The sequence below is a fragment of the Lactuca sativa genome, chromosome 7 (assembly GCF_002870075.4).
Source record: "Lactuca sativa cultivar Salinas chromosome 7, Lsat_Salinas_v11, whole genome shotgun sequence".
Lineage (NCBI taxonomy): Eukaryota > Viridiplantae > Streptophyta > Magnoliopsida > Asterales > Asteraceae > Lactuca > Lactuca sativa.
In genome coordinates, this window is record NC_056629.2 from 88,463,574 (window position 1) to 88,480,163 (window position 16,590).

Genomic DNA, 16,590 nt, shown 5'->3' on the forward strand with positions numbered 1-16,590 from the left:
GCACATAGAGATTTTTATTTATCAGTTTAATCCAATTGAATAAAACTTATCACAATAGAAACTTGTATAGCTAGGGATGAGCATAGGCGGGTACCCGCCTCATTTGGCGAGAACCGGAACCGGCGGCTACTAGAAAGTTAGAACCAGAACCGGAACCGCTCTAGGCAGTTCTTAAATGTTTGGAACCAGTCGTGGAACCGGCGGTTCCGGTTCCGGGAACGGGTAACCCGGTTACATTAATTTTGTTAACTTTTGTCGATAAAACCGCAATTTAGTTCGATTCAAATCAAGTCAATTCGGACCAAAGACGAACAAAACCGGACCAATATATATTCTAAATTGGTCTAAGTAACACACATATTTATATGAGATAAGGCCTTTTAAAAACCCTTACTCAATTTGCCCTATTCGTGTTTATCTTTCTTCTCTCTGTTGTTGTATCCAAAATAAAAATAAATAAATAAATAAAAACATTCTCTTCAATTTTTTAATTTCAAATTGATAACATATTTTGATAATTACATTTTTTAAATAAATTAAATGAGAATTAAGGGGAAAGATGACACCTGCCAATCAATGAGAAAACATTACTAATATTCTAGAAAGGTATCAGTTGACACATAGGAATTTTTTTGGTGGTGGGGACTGAAATGGAAAAAGAATATTACAAAAACCAAGATTAAGGTTCTATCCTTATAACTCAATTGTCAGATGCGTCTACTCTTGAGTTTTAAGAAACCAAAGGAACGATCACCAACTTTGTTCGATTGCAATTCACGATCTTTAGCAGAAACATGCTCAAGATTCCAAAAGAAAAAGCAAGTTAACCAATAATAGGGTCATCAGATTCAAGAAAAAAAACATATTATTATTATGTCAAAGTGAACTCACTCATATAGTTTTCTCCATGGAACGTATTTTATTAAATATTTCAGTCACATCTTAGGATCGAAATTGAGAACTGAAATAAGCTCAAATTCAATCTCCACTTCACATTTTGATCAACATTAAAACATGAAAATAAATTTTTTCATGTAAAGGTTATTTAGTTTTTCGTTTTATATAAACTATTTATAGAAACAGATTGAATCAAGCACATGTTAATAATGTGTGATCTTGTATATTTATAATTAAGAATACAACATACTCTCCTATAATCATGGAGAGATAAAGATATAAACAAATACATACTAATTAATACAAGATAATTATCAAATACAAGATCATTATCTATATGTAGAACGACGTGTTTCCAAACATTTGGCCCAGTCGGCATCGGAGTAACCAAGAATATTAGTGGAGTGAGGACGACTATAGGTGAGTCCAAAAGCAATACTTCCCTTGACATAGCGAAGGATAAGTTTGACGGATTGGAAGTGAGCAATCGTAGGAGCATGTAAGTACTGACTTGCTTAGTTGACAGCATAAGACAGATCAGGTCGTGTAATCGTAAGATATTGTAGAGCCCCAACAAGAGACCTATAAAGAGTAGGATCAGAGAACGGAGTACCATGAGGAGTGAACGTCTCATGAGTAGCAAGTGGAGTGGGAATAGGTTTGGACTCTAGAAGGTCAGCGCGAGTCAAAATGTCTTTAGCATATTTCGATTGATTGAGGAATAAACCATCATCGATATAGCTGACTTCTAACCCCAAAAAATAACTAAGATCGCCAAGGTCTTTGATAGCAAACTCTTGATGCAAACGATTAGTAAAAGAATGAATCACAGATTCCTGATTACCTGTAAGAATTAAATAATCCACGTATACTAGAAGATACATAAGACATGAGTCTCTAGAAAAAATGAACAAAGATGTGTCAGCTCGACTGCAAGTAAACCCATTGGCAAGAAGAAAAGAGCTAAGTCGATGAAACCATGCTCTAGGAGCTTGTTTTAAGCCATATAAAGCTTTCGAAAGTTTGCATACATGATTCGGAAAACTAAAATTAACAAATCCTGGTGGTTGCTCCATATAAACTGTTTCATTTAGATGACCATGTAGAAAAGCGCTTTTAACATCTAGTTGATGAAGACGCCATCGATGCAAAACAGCTAAAGATAGTACAATTCTAATAGTGGAGGCTTTAGCTACCGGGCTAAAAGTATAGGAGTAATCAACTCCATGAAGTTGAGAAAACCCTTGAGCAACAAGACGTGCTTTATACCGTTCAATAGAGCCATCATAGTTGTATTTTATACGATAAACCCACTTGGAACCAACCACATTAGATCCAAGAGGTCGTGGAACTAAACTCCAAGTTTTGTTTTGATGTAGAGCTGCAATTTCATCACGCATTGCCATAAGCCATTGTGGATTTTTAAAAGCAGACTTGTATCCTTTGGGTTCTTTTGTAGAAATCAGCGAGGCATGTAAGGCATGCTGAGCAAGGAGACCAAAATCAGTAATATGGCGTGGCTTGAATATACCTGATTTGGAATGGGTAATCATATGATGAGATGCCGGTGGAGAAGTGTGTAGGTTGTCTGTGGTAGAGGCTGGTGAGAAGACAAGTTGTCATCATCAGTCGTGTTGGATGGGGAATCGGAAGTAGGTGATGGATCCTCAGCAGATGGTGAATTGAGATGCAACATGGTTGCTGGAGCCCCAGAAGTGGAGTCACACAGTTGACACGGAGTAGGCTGAACAGGCTCGTTAAGAGCAAAGGTGGACCGAGCATTCGTGGGTTTTGAAACCAGCCCAGACGAGGTAGCAACAGTCGGCCTATCATCCAAAAAAGATGACAACTCTAAAAATGATAGATCTGTGTGAGGAAGAGAACCTTTGATGGGATAAGCGACCTCATTAAACCTTGCATGCCTTGTGATGTACACACGAGACGTAACCGGGTCCAAGCATTTGTATCCTTTATATTGAGTTTGATAACCAATAAAAACACAAGGAAAACTCTGTGGTGCCAATTTGTGACCAGAGTAATCTCGTAAATAAGGATACACAAGGCAACCATAAGTTTTGAAATTACCATATTGTGGTATGCGTGAATAGAGAAGCTCGTAAGGAGACCGATTGTCCAGCTGTTTAGTGGGTAGGCGATTAATAATAAAGACTGCAGAACTAAACGCATCAACCCAATAAGATGTGGGAACGTGAGAATTGAACAACATAGCTAACCCGGTTTCAACAAGATGCCTATGTTTTCGTTCAGCACGACCATTTTGCTAAGGAGTGTATGGGCAAGAAATTTGATGAAATATTCCATTGTCTTCAAAAATTTTGCGAACAGTGTTATTGACAAATCCTGTACCACCGTCACTTTGAAACACCTTGATGTTCCTAGAAAACTGTGTTTGAACAAGTTTAACAAAGGCGTTTAAGACAGCATAAAACCCATTTTTAGTTTTTAAGGGATAAAACTAGGTGAAGCGTGAGTAATCATCAACAAAAATAACATAATAAAGGTACCCATCAGACAGAATAGGAGCAGGTCCCCATAAATCACAATGAACGAGATCTAAAGTGTGTGTTGCACGTTTCGGATTGTTTTCAGAAGGTAAACATTGTCCCTTTGAAAGTTGGCAAGATTCACATAAAATAGGTTTTGGTAAAATAGAAGTAACATTCAAAAAACCCAATCTATTCAAAGAAGAAATAACATCAAACGAAGTGTGCCCTAATCTATTATGCCAAATTTCAAATGATGCTTTGCTAGAAACTCCAGAAAGTGCAACCAAAGCTGTTGGGCCATCTTTTAGAACATATAAACCATCTTCACACTTTCCTTGTGCTATCACTTGTTTGCTTGCCCTGTCCTGAATGTTAAAAAATGATTGAGAGAAAAGCACATCAACGGGGTGATCTAGAGTAAGTCTACTAATGGAAAGTAAATTTTTGGTTAATTTGGGAATAACCAAACATCTCGTAGCAATAAGTATTTAGAGATTTTATGAGAACCCATGTGAGAAATAGGGAGCTTTTCTCCATTACCAAAAGTAACTTGTAGATTACCCGTGTAGTGTTCTGGTGCAGTGACATTGGTAGGAGAGGATGTCATATGTGCAGTAGCTCCCGAATCAACATACCAATAAGGGCTTCCTTGAGTGACGTGGCACTGAGAATGAAAGGCTTGTGCTAAAGTCGAGTCTGTGGTGGATGCATTTGAGGCATATGTGTGCAAGCTAGACAATAGGAGGCATAATGTCCATTGTTCTGGCAAAGCTTGCAGTGAGGGAGACGCCGACCCCCTCGACCTCTTCCACCATGACCACGGAAAGAAAATTGTTTTCTGCCACCTCGGGTGGGTGGTGCACGGTTTTGGGTTTGATGAGAAACAAACGCAGCAGGTGGTGTCATGGTCCCATGAAGAGTTTGCAGGAACAACTCGTGCCCCTCAGCCTGAGCAACAAGATCTCGAAAAACAGGTGATGAATTTGTAGTACGAATTACAGTTGAAAAAGTTTCAAAGGAGGCCCCCAAACCACAGAGGAACCTATGAACTTTATCCATGGGATCAACCGGTTGACCGATTGCAGCAAGTTGGACACAAAAGGTTTTGAATTTTCGACTATATTCAGAGACTGAGGAGGTACCTTTTGTCATGCTTCGTAGAGAGTCACGTAACGAATGAATTCGTTCAACAAATGAATTGATGTAAGCTTTTTCTAGAGCAGACCATATTGTATAAGTTGTGGACAGACCAATAACTTCAGTGGCGGCCTCTTCGGTGAGAGAAGAATTAAGGAGAATCACAGCACGTTGATCCAAATCGTGCCAGGTTGTGTAATCTGGATTTGGATATTTTTTGCCTTCAACCTCTAAGTTTTCCGGTGGGGCAACTGTGGTGCCATCAATGTGAGAAGTGAGCTTCTGATAGGAAAACAGGGGGAGCATTTGATTTTTCCACAACAAGTAGTTGGTGGAGTTTAGTTTAATTGGTATCATATGGAGTAAGGTGTTCATGGGAAAGGTATTATCAGTTGAGGTAGACATGATGAATAAGAAGCAGAAGAAGAAGCGACAGGAGCTTAGGGTAGAAGAAAGAGGATCGAGAAGAAGGGAGGTGTATGTTAGGCTGATTCCATATAGAAACAGATTGAATCAAGCACACGTTAATAGTGTGTGATCTTGTATATTTATAATTAAGAATACAACATACTCTCCTATAATCATGGAGAGATAAAGACATAAACAAATACATACTAATCAATACAAGATCATTATCTAATACTATTCTACAAAACATTCTCTCTTTAACATTTTATCAAACACTTTAGGGAACTCCCTAACTTTTTAAACATTTAAATATCTTTCCTGTACTATATATCATCTATTTCATTCACTAAAAATTAAATTAAATAGCAATTTGTAAGTAGGGTCAGCTTATATGGAGTATGCCATCCATCCTCATCCAAATTGAAATCCAACATCCGTATCTACAAGATACAAAACATAATCCAGATATCCAATATATTGAAAAAACTCCCAAATTCCTATTCTCAGAAGATGTAAATTATTAATATATTAACAAAGAAAATGATAAGACTTGTACCATACATCTAAAATGAAGACTAGCACATCTTATTGGTATTTTCATCCTAGGTCTTGGATGGAGAAGAATAACCCTGAAGTCACCATCATCACCAAGCCCTTGTGAAATCCATCAAATTACCACAAATGATAAAAACTGAAAATTAAAATTTCCTTTTTCTTCTCTCCCTATAAATGAAAAATAATATAATACTAATAAATAATGACAACTGAAATCGTACCTCAATGACATATATTGTCGTTTAACTGTGTTATTGGAGCGGAATTAATAACTAAAACTCTAATGGTATAAAAAATTTAACATCCCTGGCATTCAATTGAGCATGTAATCAATAAAACCACGGACATTAGTTGGAATCTGCAGAACTAAAAAAGACACCTCAATCGAACAAAAAATAATCATTAACTGTAAATAAACAAGTCAGAAAAAATAATTTTAGGTTCGGGAGAGGACCTCCGATTGAATTCCAGATTTCTTGATTCTTCTACCTAAAGAACAGTGAAAACAAAATAAACTGATCTTGAGCAAAATCGTTCAAAATCAGTACAAATAACAAATTAGACCTTTTTCAGAAAGGCAATAAAGTAAAAAAACTGAACATGAAATTATGGGCGACCTGCTATATCTTTTCTCTGGTAAGGGCCTTTCAGAATCAGAAACTATGAGTGAAATTGGTTTAATAACGAGATAGAAATGGATGAAATATAAATCTCGACTACAAACGTAGCTTAATTTTGTGGCCACTATCATCGGGAGCAGTAGACATAGAATAAAGTCAACCCTAATAAACCCAAAAACTGATGTTAAGATTGAAGTGGCCGCTACTTATGGTCAGAAGAAGGAGAAGAAAGGTTGGGCGAGAATGAAAAAGGAGACATCAGCTGACTGGATTGCATAATCAAAACACAAGAGGTACAGTTCTATAATCAAACCTGCAACTCGATGGTAGAGGAAATAGGAAATCGATCCATCAATCGTCGGCTATCAATCCTGGTACCTTAATTCAGAAAAGAAACAAAAAGATTAATTCCAAGTAACATAAGAAGAAAAAAAACCTAGAGAGATTAGCTTATGCTTAACGAATAAAAGAATAACCTTGAAAACAACTTCATTACCACATATTCACTTATCGGGATACAGTGGTGGTGTAGCGAGGAATCCGAAAGAATTAATATCGCTTGAAGTGTGTAGTGAACATCTCATATTGACGGTGGCTTAGAGAGAGTGGTAGGAGGTTGTAATGGTGGAGGCCAGAAAAATGGTGAATCGGCAAAGAGAATGTTAAAGGGCTTCTTGGGGAAGGAAACGATGGTATGGGAAACGTAACCTACAAAAGTGAGGCGGTGGTGGAGAGCAGTGGAGTACAGATGTCTTGATGCTGAGTTGACATATGCAACCTCTTAAGTTAGTATGGTGCGGTTCGGTGCGATTTTTGCCCAAAAAAGAACCGAAAACCGCAACTTCGGTTTTTAAAGTTTAGAAACCGCACCGTTCGGTTTTTATGCGGTTCGGTTTTTGCAGTTTTTTTTTCAGTTTTTTGTCAGTTTTTTATTTGGTTTTTGTTTTGCCTTTTTACTAAAACTCAGGTAACTCAACGAGTTACTTTGACTCGAATGAGAAGTCTTAATCATTTTTTGAGAAACTTTATGTAGAGATGAGTAGTGCCAAAATTTTCATCCCCACCAATCTGCGACTCCTTAAAGATGTGAGTTAAAAGCTATAAACTTGACTCTCTTATATGAAATGTGAGAATGGTGAATGTTTTATCTCAAATGCGATGAGGGATACTCTTATAAGGTTGGAAAACTAAAGCCCAAATGATATCTTGGAGATGAACCAATACCACCACCTCTTGGTTTGAAATCAAATAACATAACCACTAATCCAATATGCTTCTAATGCTTGAATATAATACGAATTAAATATAATATTTGTTTCACAGGTATATACGATAATAGAAATTAATGTATTTATCAAAATGATACTATCATTACTAGTACTCTTAATATTAAAATGTTAAAAAAATATAATAACGTTATTTGTTCTTGTAAATATCACTATATATATATTCCTCTGGTCCAATACTCTATTGCAACAAGCCCAAACTTCAGGCCCAAAATGAGACTTAGCCCAAAAGTCCATAGTGAGGTAACATGGGGCGTACCTCCCTTGGTACGCTCAGCGTACTCACAATGCAGATTTGGCCATCGGGGACACTGGAGTAGTACGCGGGGTGTATAGGAATTACACTCAGCGTACTCCACAGATTCACTCTTTCTACTCCTTTGGTCTTAATCAGTTAACACATTAACTCAAATCCCAGATCTGGACTCCTTAAAGCCTCATACTCCATAAAGTCAGTGACTTTAAGCCTTTGCATGGCTGGAAAGGTCACAAGCACCCAAAAAACTCACTCCCTTATCTCAAAAAGCTCATAACACATGCATGGCTTGATTCCAACGACCAAGATTGGATTTTTATGACATTACACCACTAATATACTCAAAAGGGGTTGGTCATAGTATTTGGAACTCAAGATCTCATAAAGTCTCCACCTTTTTGGGACAAACCCCTAAAAGTCTCTTCTATGATGCACATAACAAAAGAGTGGTAAAGTTTGAAGCTTTATACCTCTATATGAAGCTACCAACTCAGATTTGCCTCGATCAAAGAGCTTGGACTCCCACTCCTACTTCTCCAAAGTTTTCTCTTCGCTTCAAGAACACACAAAAACTCTCAAAGGCTCACAAATGCACTCACAAGCTCTAAAACGAGGGTTAGGGCATACTTAGGGTTTGATGTCTGAGAATGGTGGCCAGAAATGAGGCCATCATATCCTTTATATAGGGGACTCACCCTAAATTAGGGTTTTCACTCTGGGCCTAGCACGCCCAATGTACCCTCTGGTACGCCCAACATACTAGGTGGACCCGCTTGAAAATCACGAACATGAGTACGCTAAGCTTACACATATGTACGTCCAACGTACTCAGCTGCCACCTTTCTCAAATAAGGGACTTATCCTCCCACAACTTCAAACTTCCATCGTTTCCTGGATATAACCCCGATTCCCATGAGCCTCAAACCCACAGAAAAGGTGACGAGATGCCCTAAGCTTCTAGAAACTTGTGGCAACCCCGATACCTCCTCATACCCAGTTTGCAGCCCACGAACCCTAATCATGGACGATCCGAAACAGGATGTCACAATTATCCCCCACATGAATCAGATTTCTCCCTTGAAATTGCTCCTTATCAACACATAGATTAAACCCAAACCCGAGAAGTACCATCAAATAGACCCCATAAACTACAACAATCTCATCCAAAAGCACCTGAACCCGACAGGGACTCCCGACCCCGAAGAAGGACATACCCAACTGTCGCGACGATACTCGATATGAATCTCCAAAACTTGAAACTCTAGTGGTCCATCTCCTTGCCAGACCAACCTCGCAAAATATCATCCTGCTAATCGCCCATCGGCTATCAAATTCTAAGAACACTTTTCCAACTCTGATCCTCTAATCGATCCCGATCGCAACTCAAAAGGAACAGAAAGGTCATAATCCCGTAAGGACTCACTGCCTGAACAACTATCAGAACCCATTGGAAGGAAAGAACCCCAAAAATCAAACACAAGAAAAGATCATGCTCGCTTGGAAGTATCCTCTGATATCTATAAACATATGCCCCAACTTCCTCTTAATTATCCCCTTCAACATTGAGGATTAGGTCAGCTTCCGACCCAAAAGATGAACCTCCAAAGGTTACTCATAGCAAACAAAAAACATCTCACCGACTTCCTTCTCACGATAACCATCTCGGCTCATCGCGACACGCAAGTCACGAAGTTCGCTTTACCCCAAGCGAATGCTACAACTCATCTGAAATCGACTCACCTCTGACCTCTGTCGTCAACCACCCACTGGTTCCATGCGTCTCGCGGTTCTTCCCATACAAACGAAACTGATCTACTCCGGCCTAAGATATCAGATGAAGGTCAATCCCCCCCTCAAAACGAAACCTATCCATGAATCCGAAACCTCATCCCGCCTATTCAATACACGAATGGATTCAGACTCGAGCTCGAGAGTCTGACTCAACAGCAAAATTGGAACCAGTCATTTCCAATCTGGTACTCAACTCATGACCCAAAATTCACGGATTTATGCACACACCATCTCTTTAATTCCTTCTGATTACGATAATCCCTCCTCATCCCAGGAATACAATGATTCCCGGAGACCCCCGTCCCGCCCCTGGTTCGGCAACTAGGCTCCCGAAGACTCAAATGGTAAGGCTACCCAAGCCTAAGAACTCCTCTACACCATAATCTGACTAGTGAATACTACAGCTCCTAGCAGAACAGTATTCACCCTTATCGACTACTGGGTGCTACAGCTTCCCCCTTAGTCTTAAGATGTTCCTTCACTGACTCATGAATGATATGACTCCTCGCAGACTTGCGACACCCTCTCACTGACTCGTGAATGCTATGGATCCCTGCAGTATCACGACACTCTCTAGCTGACTAGTGAATACCACGACTCCCCGCAGTATCACAGCCCTTTCCCACTATCTAGTGAATACTACAGCTCCCTGTAGTATCACAACACTCTCTTCCACTGACTCATGGATGCTACGGCTCCTCGTAGTCTACAACACTCTCTCGCTTACTGACTCACCATGGCCTCACTCCACGGTTTCTCTTGATAATCCCAAGCGATTACTCCCACCCAGATCCACTTGCTCCCTTATCACCCCATAACCTCATCATCAAGTTATCACCACACTGAGTTCACCAACTCATGCTCCGCAGTTCAACATAGATAGGTGCTTACACCCACCCAACTTATGCACCACCACTCCTGATGTAAGTTCTCGCAAACAAGGTACTAGTCTCAGCACAGATACACCCTTAGACAATCTCACTCTGACGACAATTAACTAATGGGGAACAAAATCACTCGCTACTCCACTCGCCATCTCACAACTTGAATCCTAACATGAACCAAGTTAGGTTATCATACTTGGGTACCTTGGTACATCATCACAACGTCTCGCGTGGTCTTGCCTTTACCAATGATCTTCCACTTACACAACTCGAAACCTTTAAATACTCCCATCTCCCAAATTGAAACACAGAGGAATCATCAATGACTTAATACACGTTGACGAAAATCCAAAGATCCGCCCTCTACTGATCACCGCCCATTAGGAACTACTCATACCGACTCTAAAATTGGTCGACAAACCAACTGTTGCCCTCTTCTGGAGTATATATATTTCAATATATACCTATACCCGCAAATCTCAGCTATTACACCCAGAACTCAGCGACCCATCCGCCTCGAACTCAACATTTGCAAACTCGAAAATTTCTAGCCATCATAAATCCTCTGTCCAACGACCACCTGCTGTGGATTCACTCATCCTTCCTTAATCACATACTCATATATCATCCCGCCTCACACCTCGCCGCATCCACCAATATCCTAGGTTTCATGTGTCCGCACCACATGTTTCCATAATCAGTTGCACTTGAACGAATTGCTGACCTTCTCAATTGAACACCCAGTTCATCCCCACTCAGGGTTCGAACCATCACCAGTCGGCATACCATCAATTTACCCCATGGACTGATTCACTAGGTACATCACACTTGACTCTTGGAACGTACCACACAAACACTCAAAGATCTTCCCGATGGAAACCAAGCGACCCCAAATATCCCGTAACTTAGACAAGAATCTCATAACCCTCCCAACTTGACTGCCTCTGGCCATCTCGAAACCTCAGACTAACACACTGTCGGATACCTCAACTGTTCTGAAATAACCGTGATCCTCGGTCCGGAAATAATGCACTATCACACGCCTTATCTCTAACTTCTCGACCAGCCTCTTAACACGGGAATCATCATCAAAGCACAAGACCTCACTCTCACAACGGATACACACCATAATAACGAGGGACACCGCCCGATATATATATTCCTCTTAACCACCTGAAATTGCTACTAAAAGCATGTCACACTCATAAAGGAACCTTCCTGGGTCTCTTCCATCTCAGCATCCACTAATGACTCCATGGTACAAGAAATATGTAGCACCTGGTTCTTGGTACCTATTTCTTTTATCTTTTATCTAAGTATTTTGCATTTTTGACCTTGGAATCGGCGAGTTGAAGGACCAACTCGCCGAGTAAAACTAAGATGGGACGCGGGGTTTAAGCCATCTACTCGACAAGTAGGGTCCCGGACTCGGCGAGTAGACGCTGTCTGGACAAAAACCCTAATCCAAGGGTTTGCACCCTATTTAAACAATGTTATGACGACCCAAAACGCCCCTTATGCTCCCAAAACACCTCTCATTGAGACCATACCCGTTATTGAAGCAATCTAAGCCTTATTGGTGGATTTTGGTGCTTGTGGTCTTAAGAAGGAAGGAGAAAGGCTTGAAGAAGCAAGTAGAGACCAAGGGAACCCGAATTTGTGCACTTTCTACAGCTCATTGAAGGTAAAAAGTTGTAACCTTGCTCATTCATTTGTTAGATCCCTCTTTGGGGAGATTTAGGGTTTTTCCAAAGCCATTTTTGGTGGCCAACCATGTTTGCAAACATGGTTGGGGGTTAAAGTTTCTAGATCACATCATTTAAGGGGTCACTAGGCAGATTTGAGTGGCTTTTGCACCAATGAAACGCTCCATGCATCTTAAGAGCTTGTTTTTATGTCTTTTTGAGCTCCAAGTCCCATGCAAACATGTAAAGTTTGTAACTTTACGTGCTAGATCGATTGTAGATGTGTGGATCTATCTTTTGATCAAAGGTTGTACATCATAAATCAAAGATTTAGAGTGTGGACGTGACCAACTCAGCGAGTCCGTTCTTGGACTCGACGAGTCCAAGGATTTGGGCCCTTTGTCTGTTGAGGGTCAAAGGAACCCAGTTGAGTGTTAGAAGGCTTGTAACCGGACAGAAAGAGTTACCCAATGCAATGGATGTGATTTTAGACCTGGAGTTCATGGGACTCGGCGAGTGCTAGAACAGACTCAGCAAGTCCAAGGCAATCTTCTTAAGGATGAAGATGAACTCGACGAGTTGTTCATCAACTCGGCGAATCGAGGACAAAACTTGCTCATCAGATGAAGGTGAACTCGACGATTTGTTCATCAACTCGGCGAGTCGGATGAGTTTTCATGCGATGTTCGTATGAGAGAAAAACTCGTCGAGTTGACGGCCCAACTCGACGAGTGGGGTCATGTATAAGGACGAGTAAAGGGTGAGGGACTCGGCGAGTTGACGGCCCAACTCGACGAGTTGGGTCAACTTGAAGTTGACTTTGACTGGACTTGGACTGCCCCTGTTTAGGATTGAACGTGCTGTGTGTTGACTTGAAGGTTGTCATGTAGGGATCGAGGATTCGACTTGTGTGCCGAGGAGAATTCAAACATTGCACGAAATTGAGGTGAGTTACCTTCCAGTAGGGGTGGGTGTAAGGCCACAATGCCGGCCCACCAAAAAGGGGTATTTAGAAGATAATGGTCTTTGTGATAATTATCTTGGTTTGGTTATGAGATTTATCTGGATGATATGTTATGTGTATAGTAGGGATTAGTTTCCTTAACAGTGATCCGTAGGACCCAAGGGTAGGTCAGTACCCGGATATGCCTGGTTGTATGTTTATATCTGTTGATTGTATGCTAGTTATAGGGGGTGAAATAGTCCCCAGTTACCGGTTGAAAGATACCAATGAAGGTTACCGGTTGAAAGATACCGATGTTGGTTACCGGTTGAAAGATACCGAGGAAGGTTACCGGTTGAAAGATACCGATGGAGGTTACCGGTAGAAAGATACCGACGATAGTGTATGGTATGTGGTATGATGGGGGAACTCACTAACCTTTTTGCTTATAGTTTTGGTTTTGGTTTTAGGTACCTCTTCGTCAAAGGGGAAGGAGCCGGCGGTGTAACATCGCATCACACTCACACTCATGATTTCTGCAAGAAGTTTTTGGGACTGTACTCTAATTTTTTATTACTTTTGATGTTATGGTTTAGGACACAACAACATGATTTTGTTATGTGTTGTTTATTTGACAATATTTTGGTAAAAACATTTATGAAATTGTTACCTTAAAAATGAAATTTTCGGGCTTGAATTTTAGGATGTTACAAGTTGGTATCAGAGCTCTGGTTTGAGGGATTCGGACACACCCTCGGGTTGGTAAAAACATTTATGAAATTATTACCTTAAAAATGAAATTTTCGGGCTTGAATTTTGCGATGTTACAAGTTGGTATCAAAGCTTTGGTTTGAGGGATTCGGACACACCCTCGGGGGTGTCTGGACTCAAACCGAGGGACTAAAAGATTTTTACAAGGAAAATGGTTTTCTAAAATCTAAATGGAAGGATTTTAAGAAAGGTGAAATGTGTGATGCATGCGACCGGCCGGGCTCGAGTCAGTTTTCCCTAAGATACCCATACTTGCTATGTTATGTTATATGGTTTTGATTCGGAAAACCGCATGCTAGAATAGGACTAAGGATCTAGGAGGATGCCTTGTGTGCCTGATATATGATTCTGAGAATTGCATGCTAGTTAGGGCTAAGGATCTTGGGAGGATGCCTTATATGCCTGTTGTATGAGCTATATGCTAGGACTGTTTAGCCAGCAGTAGGATGACCTGTGTAGGTTATGCTTGATTTTGGTTACCCAATACACGAATGCTGCTTGCTTTGTGCTATGGGGGTTAGGGCAATCTTCAACTAACTAAGGAGCGGATATATAGCAATATCCGCAAGCTAGTTAAGGGGAGGTGGTGGGGACTCCTAGTGCAGCTGATGGCGGAGGGTAGGTCAGAGAGTGCCCTAGGGAAGCCTAGGATGAGGTCAGTGGAAAGGGTATTGCTAAAAGGGACTTGGCAAAGTTGAAGCAATCCTTGAGGAAAGTACAGGTAGATGTGGAAGGTAGAATGGGCCCGTACTACTGAAAGCAGAGGACTCGTACTCGAAGCAAGGAGGGCCTAGATGGAACCTGGAAACTTGGAAAGTGTGTGAGACCTCTAAAAGGTATATGTGACCCTGACAATCGTATGTTTATTTTCAGAATGGTAGTCACGCAACATGGAGCAGGAGGTTCAGGATCCGGGTCAGGATCGGGCTCGGGCGCAGGATCCGAGCATGTGGATGATGGGTTACGCGAGTTCACCGCGTCCGAGATCACGAGGGGCATCCTTGATGCGATGTCGATTATCTTCGGGTCGATCAAGGAAGGGATCATTGAGCTGATGGAGGATCGCCTCAGGGCATTCAGGAGTGACATGGGGACCAGCCAGTCGGGGCCACGCACACTGTCTTTTAAGGACTTCAGAGGGAGTGGTGCGCCAGATTTCCATGGGGTGAAGGACCCCATTGCTGCTAGGAGATGGATCGCAGACGTCGAGTATGCGCAGCTGACGAGCTTCTGTCCGGAAGGGTCGAAGGTCCGTTTCGTTGCAGGGTGTTTGAGAGACAGGGCTAGAGAGTGGTGGGAGTCGGTTGGTGACTCTCAGGGAGCCTCGACGGTTGAGGCTATGACCTGGTCAGACTTTGTGACCAGATTCAGGTCGGAGTTTGCGCCAGCTGTGGAGATTTAGCAGCTGGCCAAGGAGTTCTTGGATATGAGACAGAATACGGAGACTGTGGCGGAGATCACTGCCAAGTTCTGGGAGAGAGAATTGCTAGTGCCCCAGTATGCGGGTGATGAGGATATGAAGAGGACCTGCTACCATGACATGCTACGAGCTGACATCCAAGAGCATGTCAGTTTCTCAGCTTGCCCTACCCTGGATTCCATGATTGTCATGGCTAGGGAAAGGGAGATTGATCTGGAGAACATCCGGAAGTGGAAGGAAGCGGAGGGGCTGACGATGGGGGCTTCGGGGAAGAAGCCCAAGGGATCCGATGGTAGGCCGAAAGGCCAGTCAGGGCGGGACCGTTGTGGGAAATGCGGTCGGTCACATGAGGGAGCTTGTCACACTGGGTCGGGTTCAGGATGCTATAAGTGCGGCAAGGTTGGACATTTTAGCAGAGATTGTACTGCCCCTACTTTCACGATTCAGATATCTGACATGATTTGCTTTCATTGCAATCAGAAGGGCCATAAAAAGGCCAACTGCCCTAGATTGACAGCAGCAGTAGCGGCGCCGGCAGTGGCGCCAAATCCAGCGACAACACGGGTTGTGGATGGCCGAAAGGCCAAGTTGGAGGCTCCAGTGGTTCGGAGCCGAGCATTTCAGCTGACAGCCGAGGAGGCACGCGCTGCACCCGATGTGGTGACGGGTATGATTTCTTAATTTATGCTTTTATGTTATGTCACTGTGATTTTGATATATTATGTGCTTTGCTTAGGATCGTTCCATGAGAGCGGTATCCCAGTTCAGGTGTTGTTTGATTCAGGTGCCACTCGATCATTTGTCTCTTTTGCGCTTAGCAAGAAGTTTCCGAAATCTTCAGGCATGTTGGATTGCCCTCTAGAGGTCGAGATTGCGGATGACCGGTCGGTACGAGCGTCGGAGGTCTATCAGGATTGTGTTTTGAGACTGTTCGAGGAACGTTATCTAGTGGACTTGGTTCTCATACCTTTGCGGGGGAACAACGTTGTGACAACCCGAAATTTCCATTTGTACGAACAATATCTATTCAATAGAACCAGTTCAGTTTCAGTGATTTTCAGACTTTTTTCGAACAAGTTTGTGTACATTAGGGTTTACGTTTCAGGAGATATCAGGAGAGTGGATGCTTCTGGATTTGTGAAACTTGAACATTCCAAGTTTCATAATGTCATAGTCCAATCTCCGGAATAAAAATATTTTCTGCCAAAATATTTCAGGACTATAAATAGATTTCTGAATTAAATTAATTCATTATTACAATTCCAACTAGAGAAAAGCCATTTTCTCTCTGACGGATCTTCGGGTTTTCATCCCAGATTGTGAGTCTACTTTCCTAGATGTGTTTTAATATTTGTTATATGCTTTATAACATTAATTACATGCCTAAAATGCAAGATCCGGGAGCTTACGGCCCAAGAACGTTCTTGGGG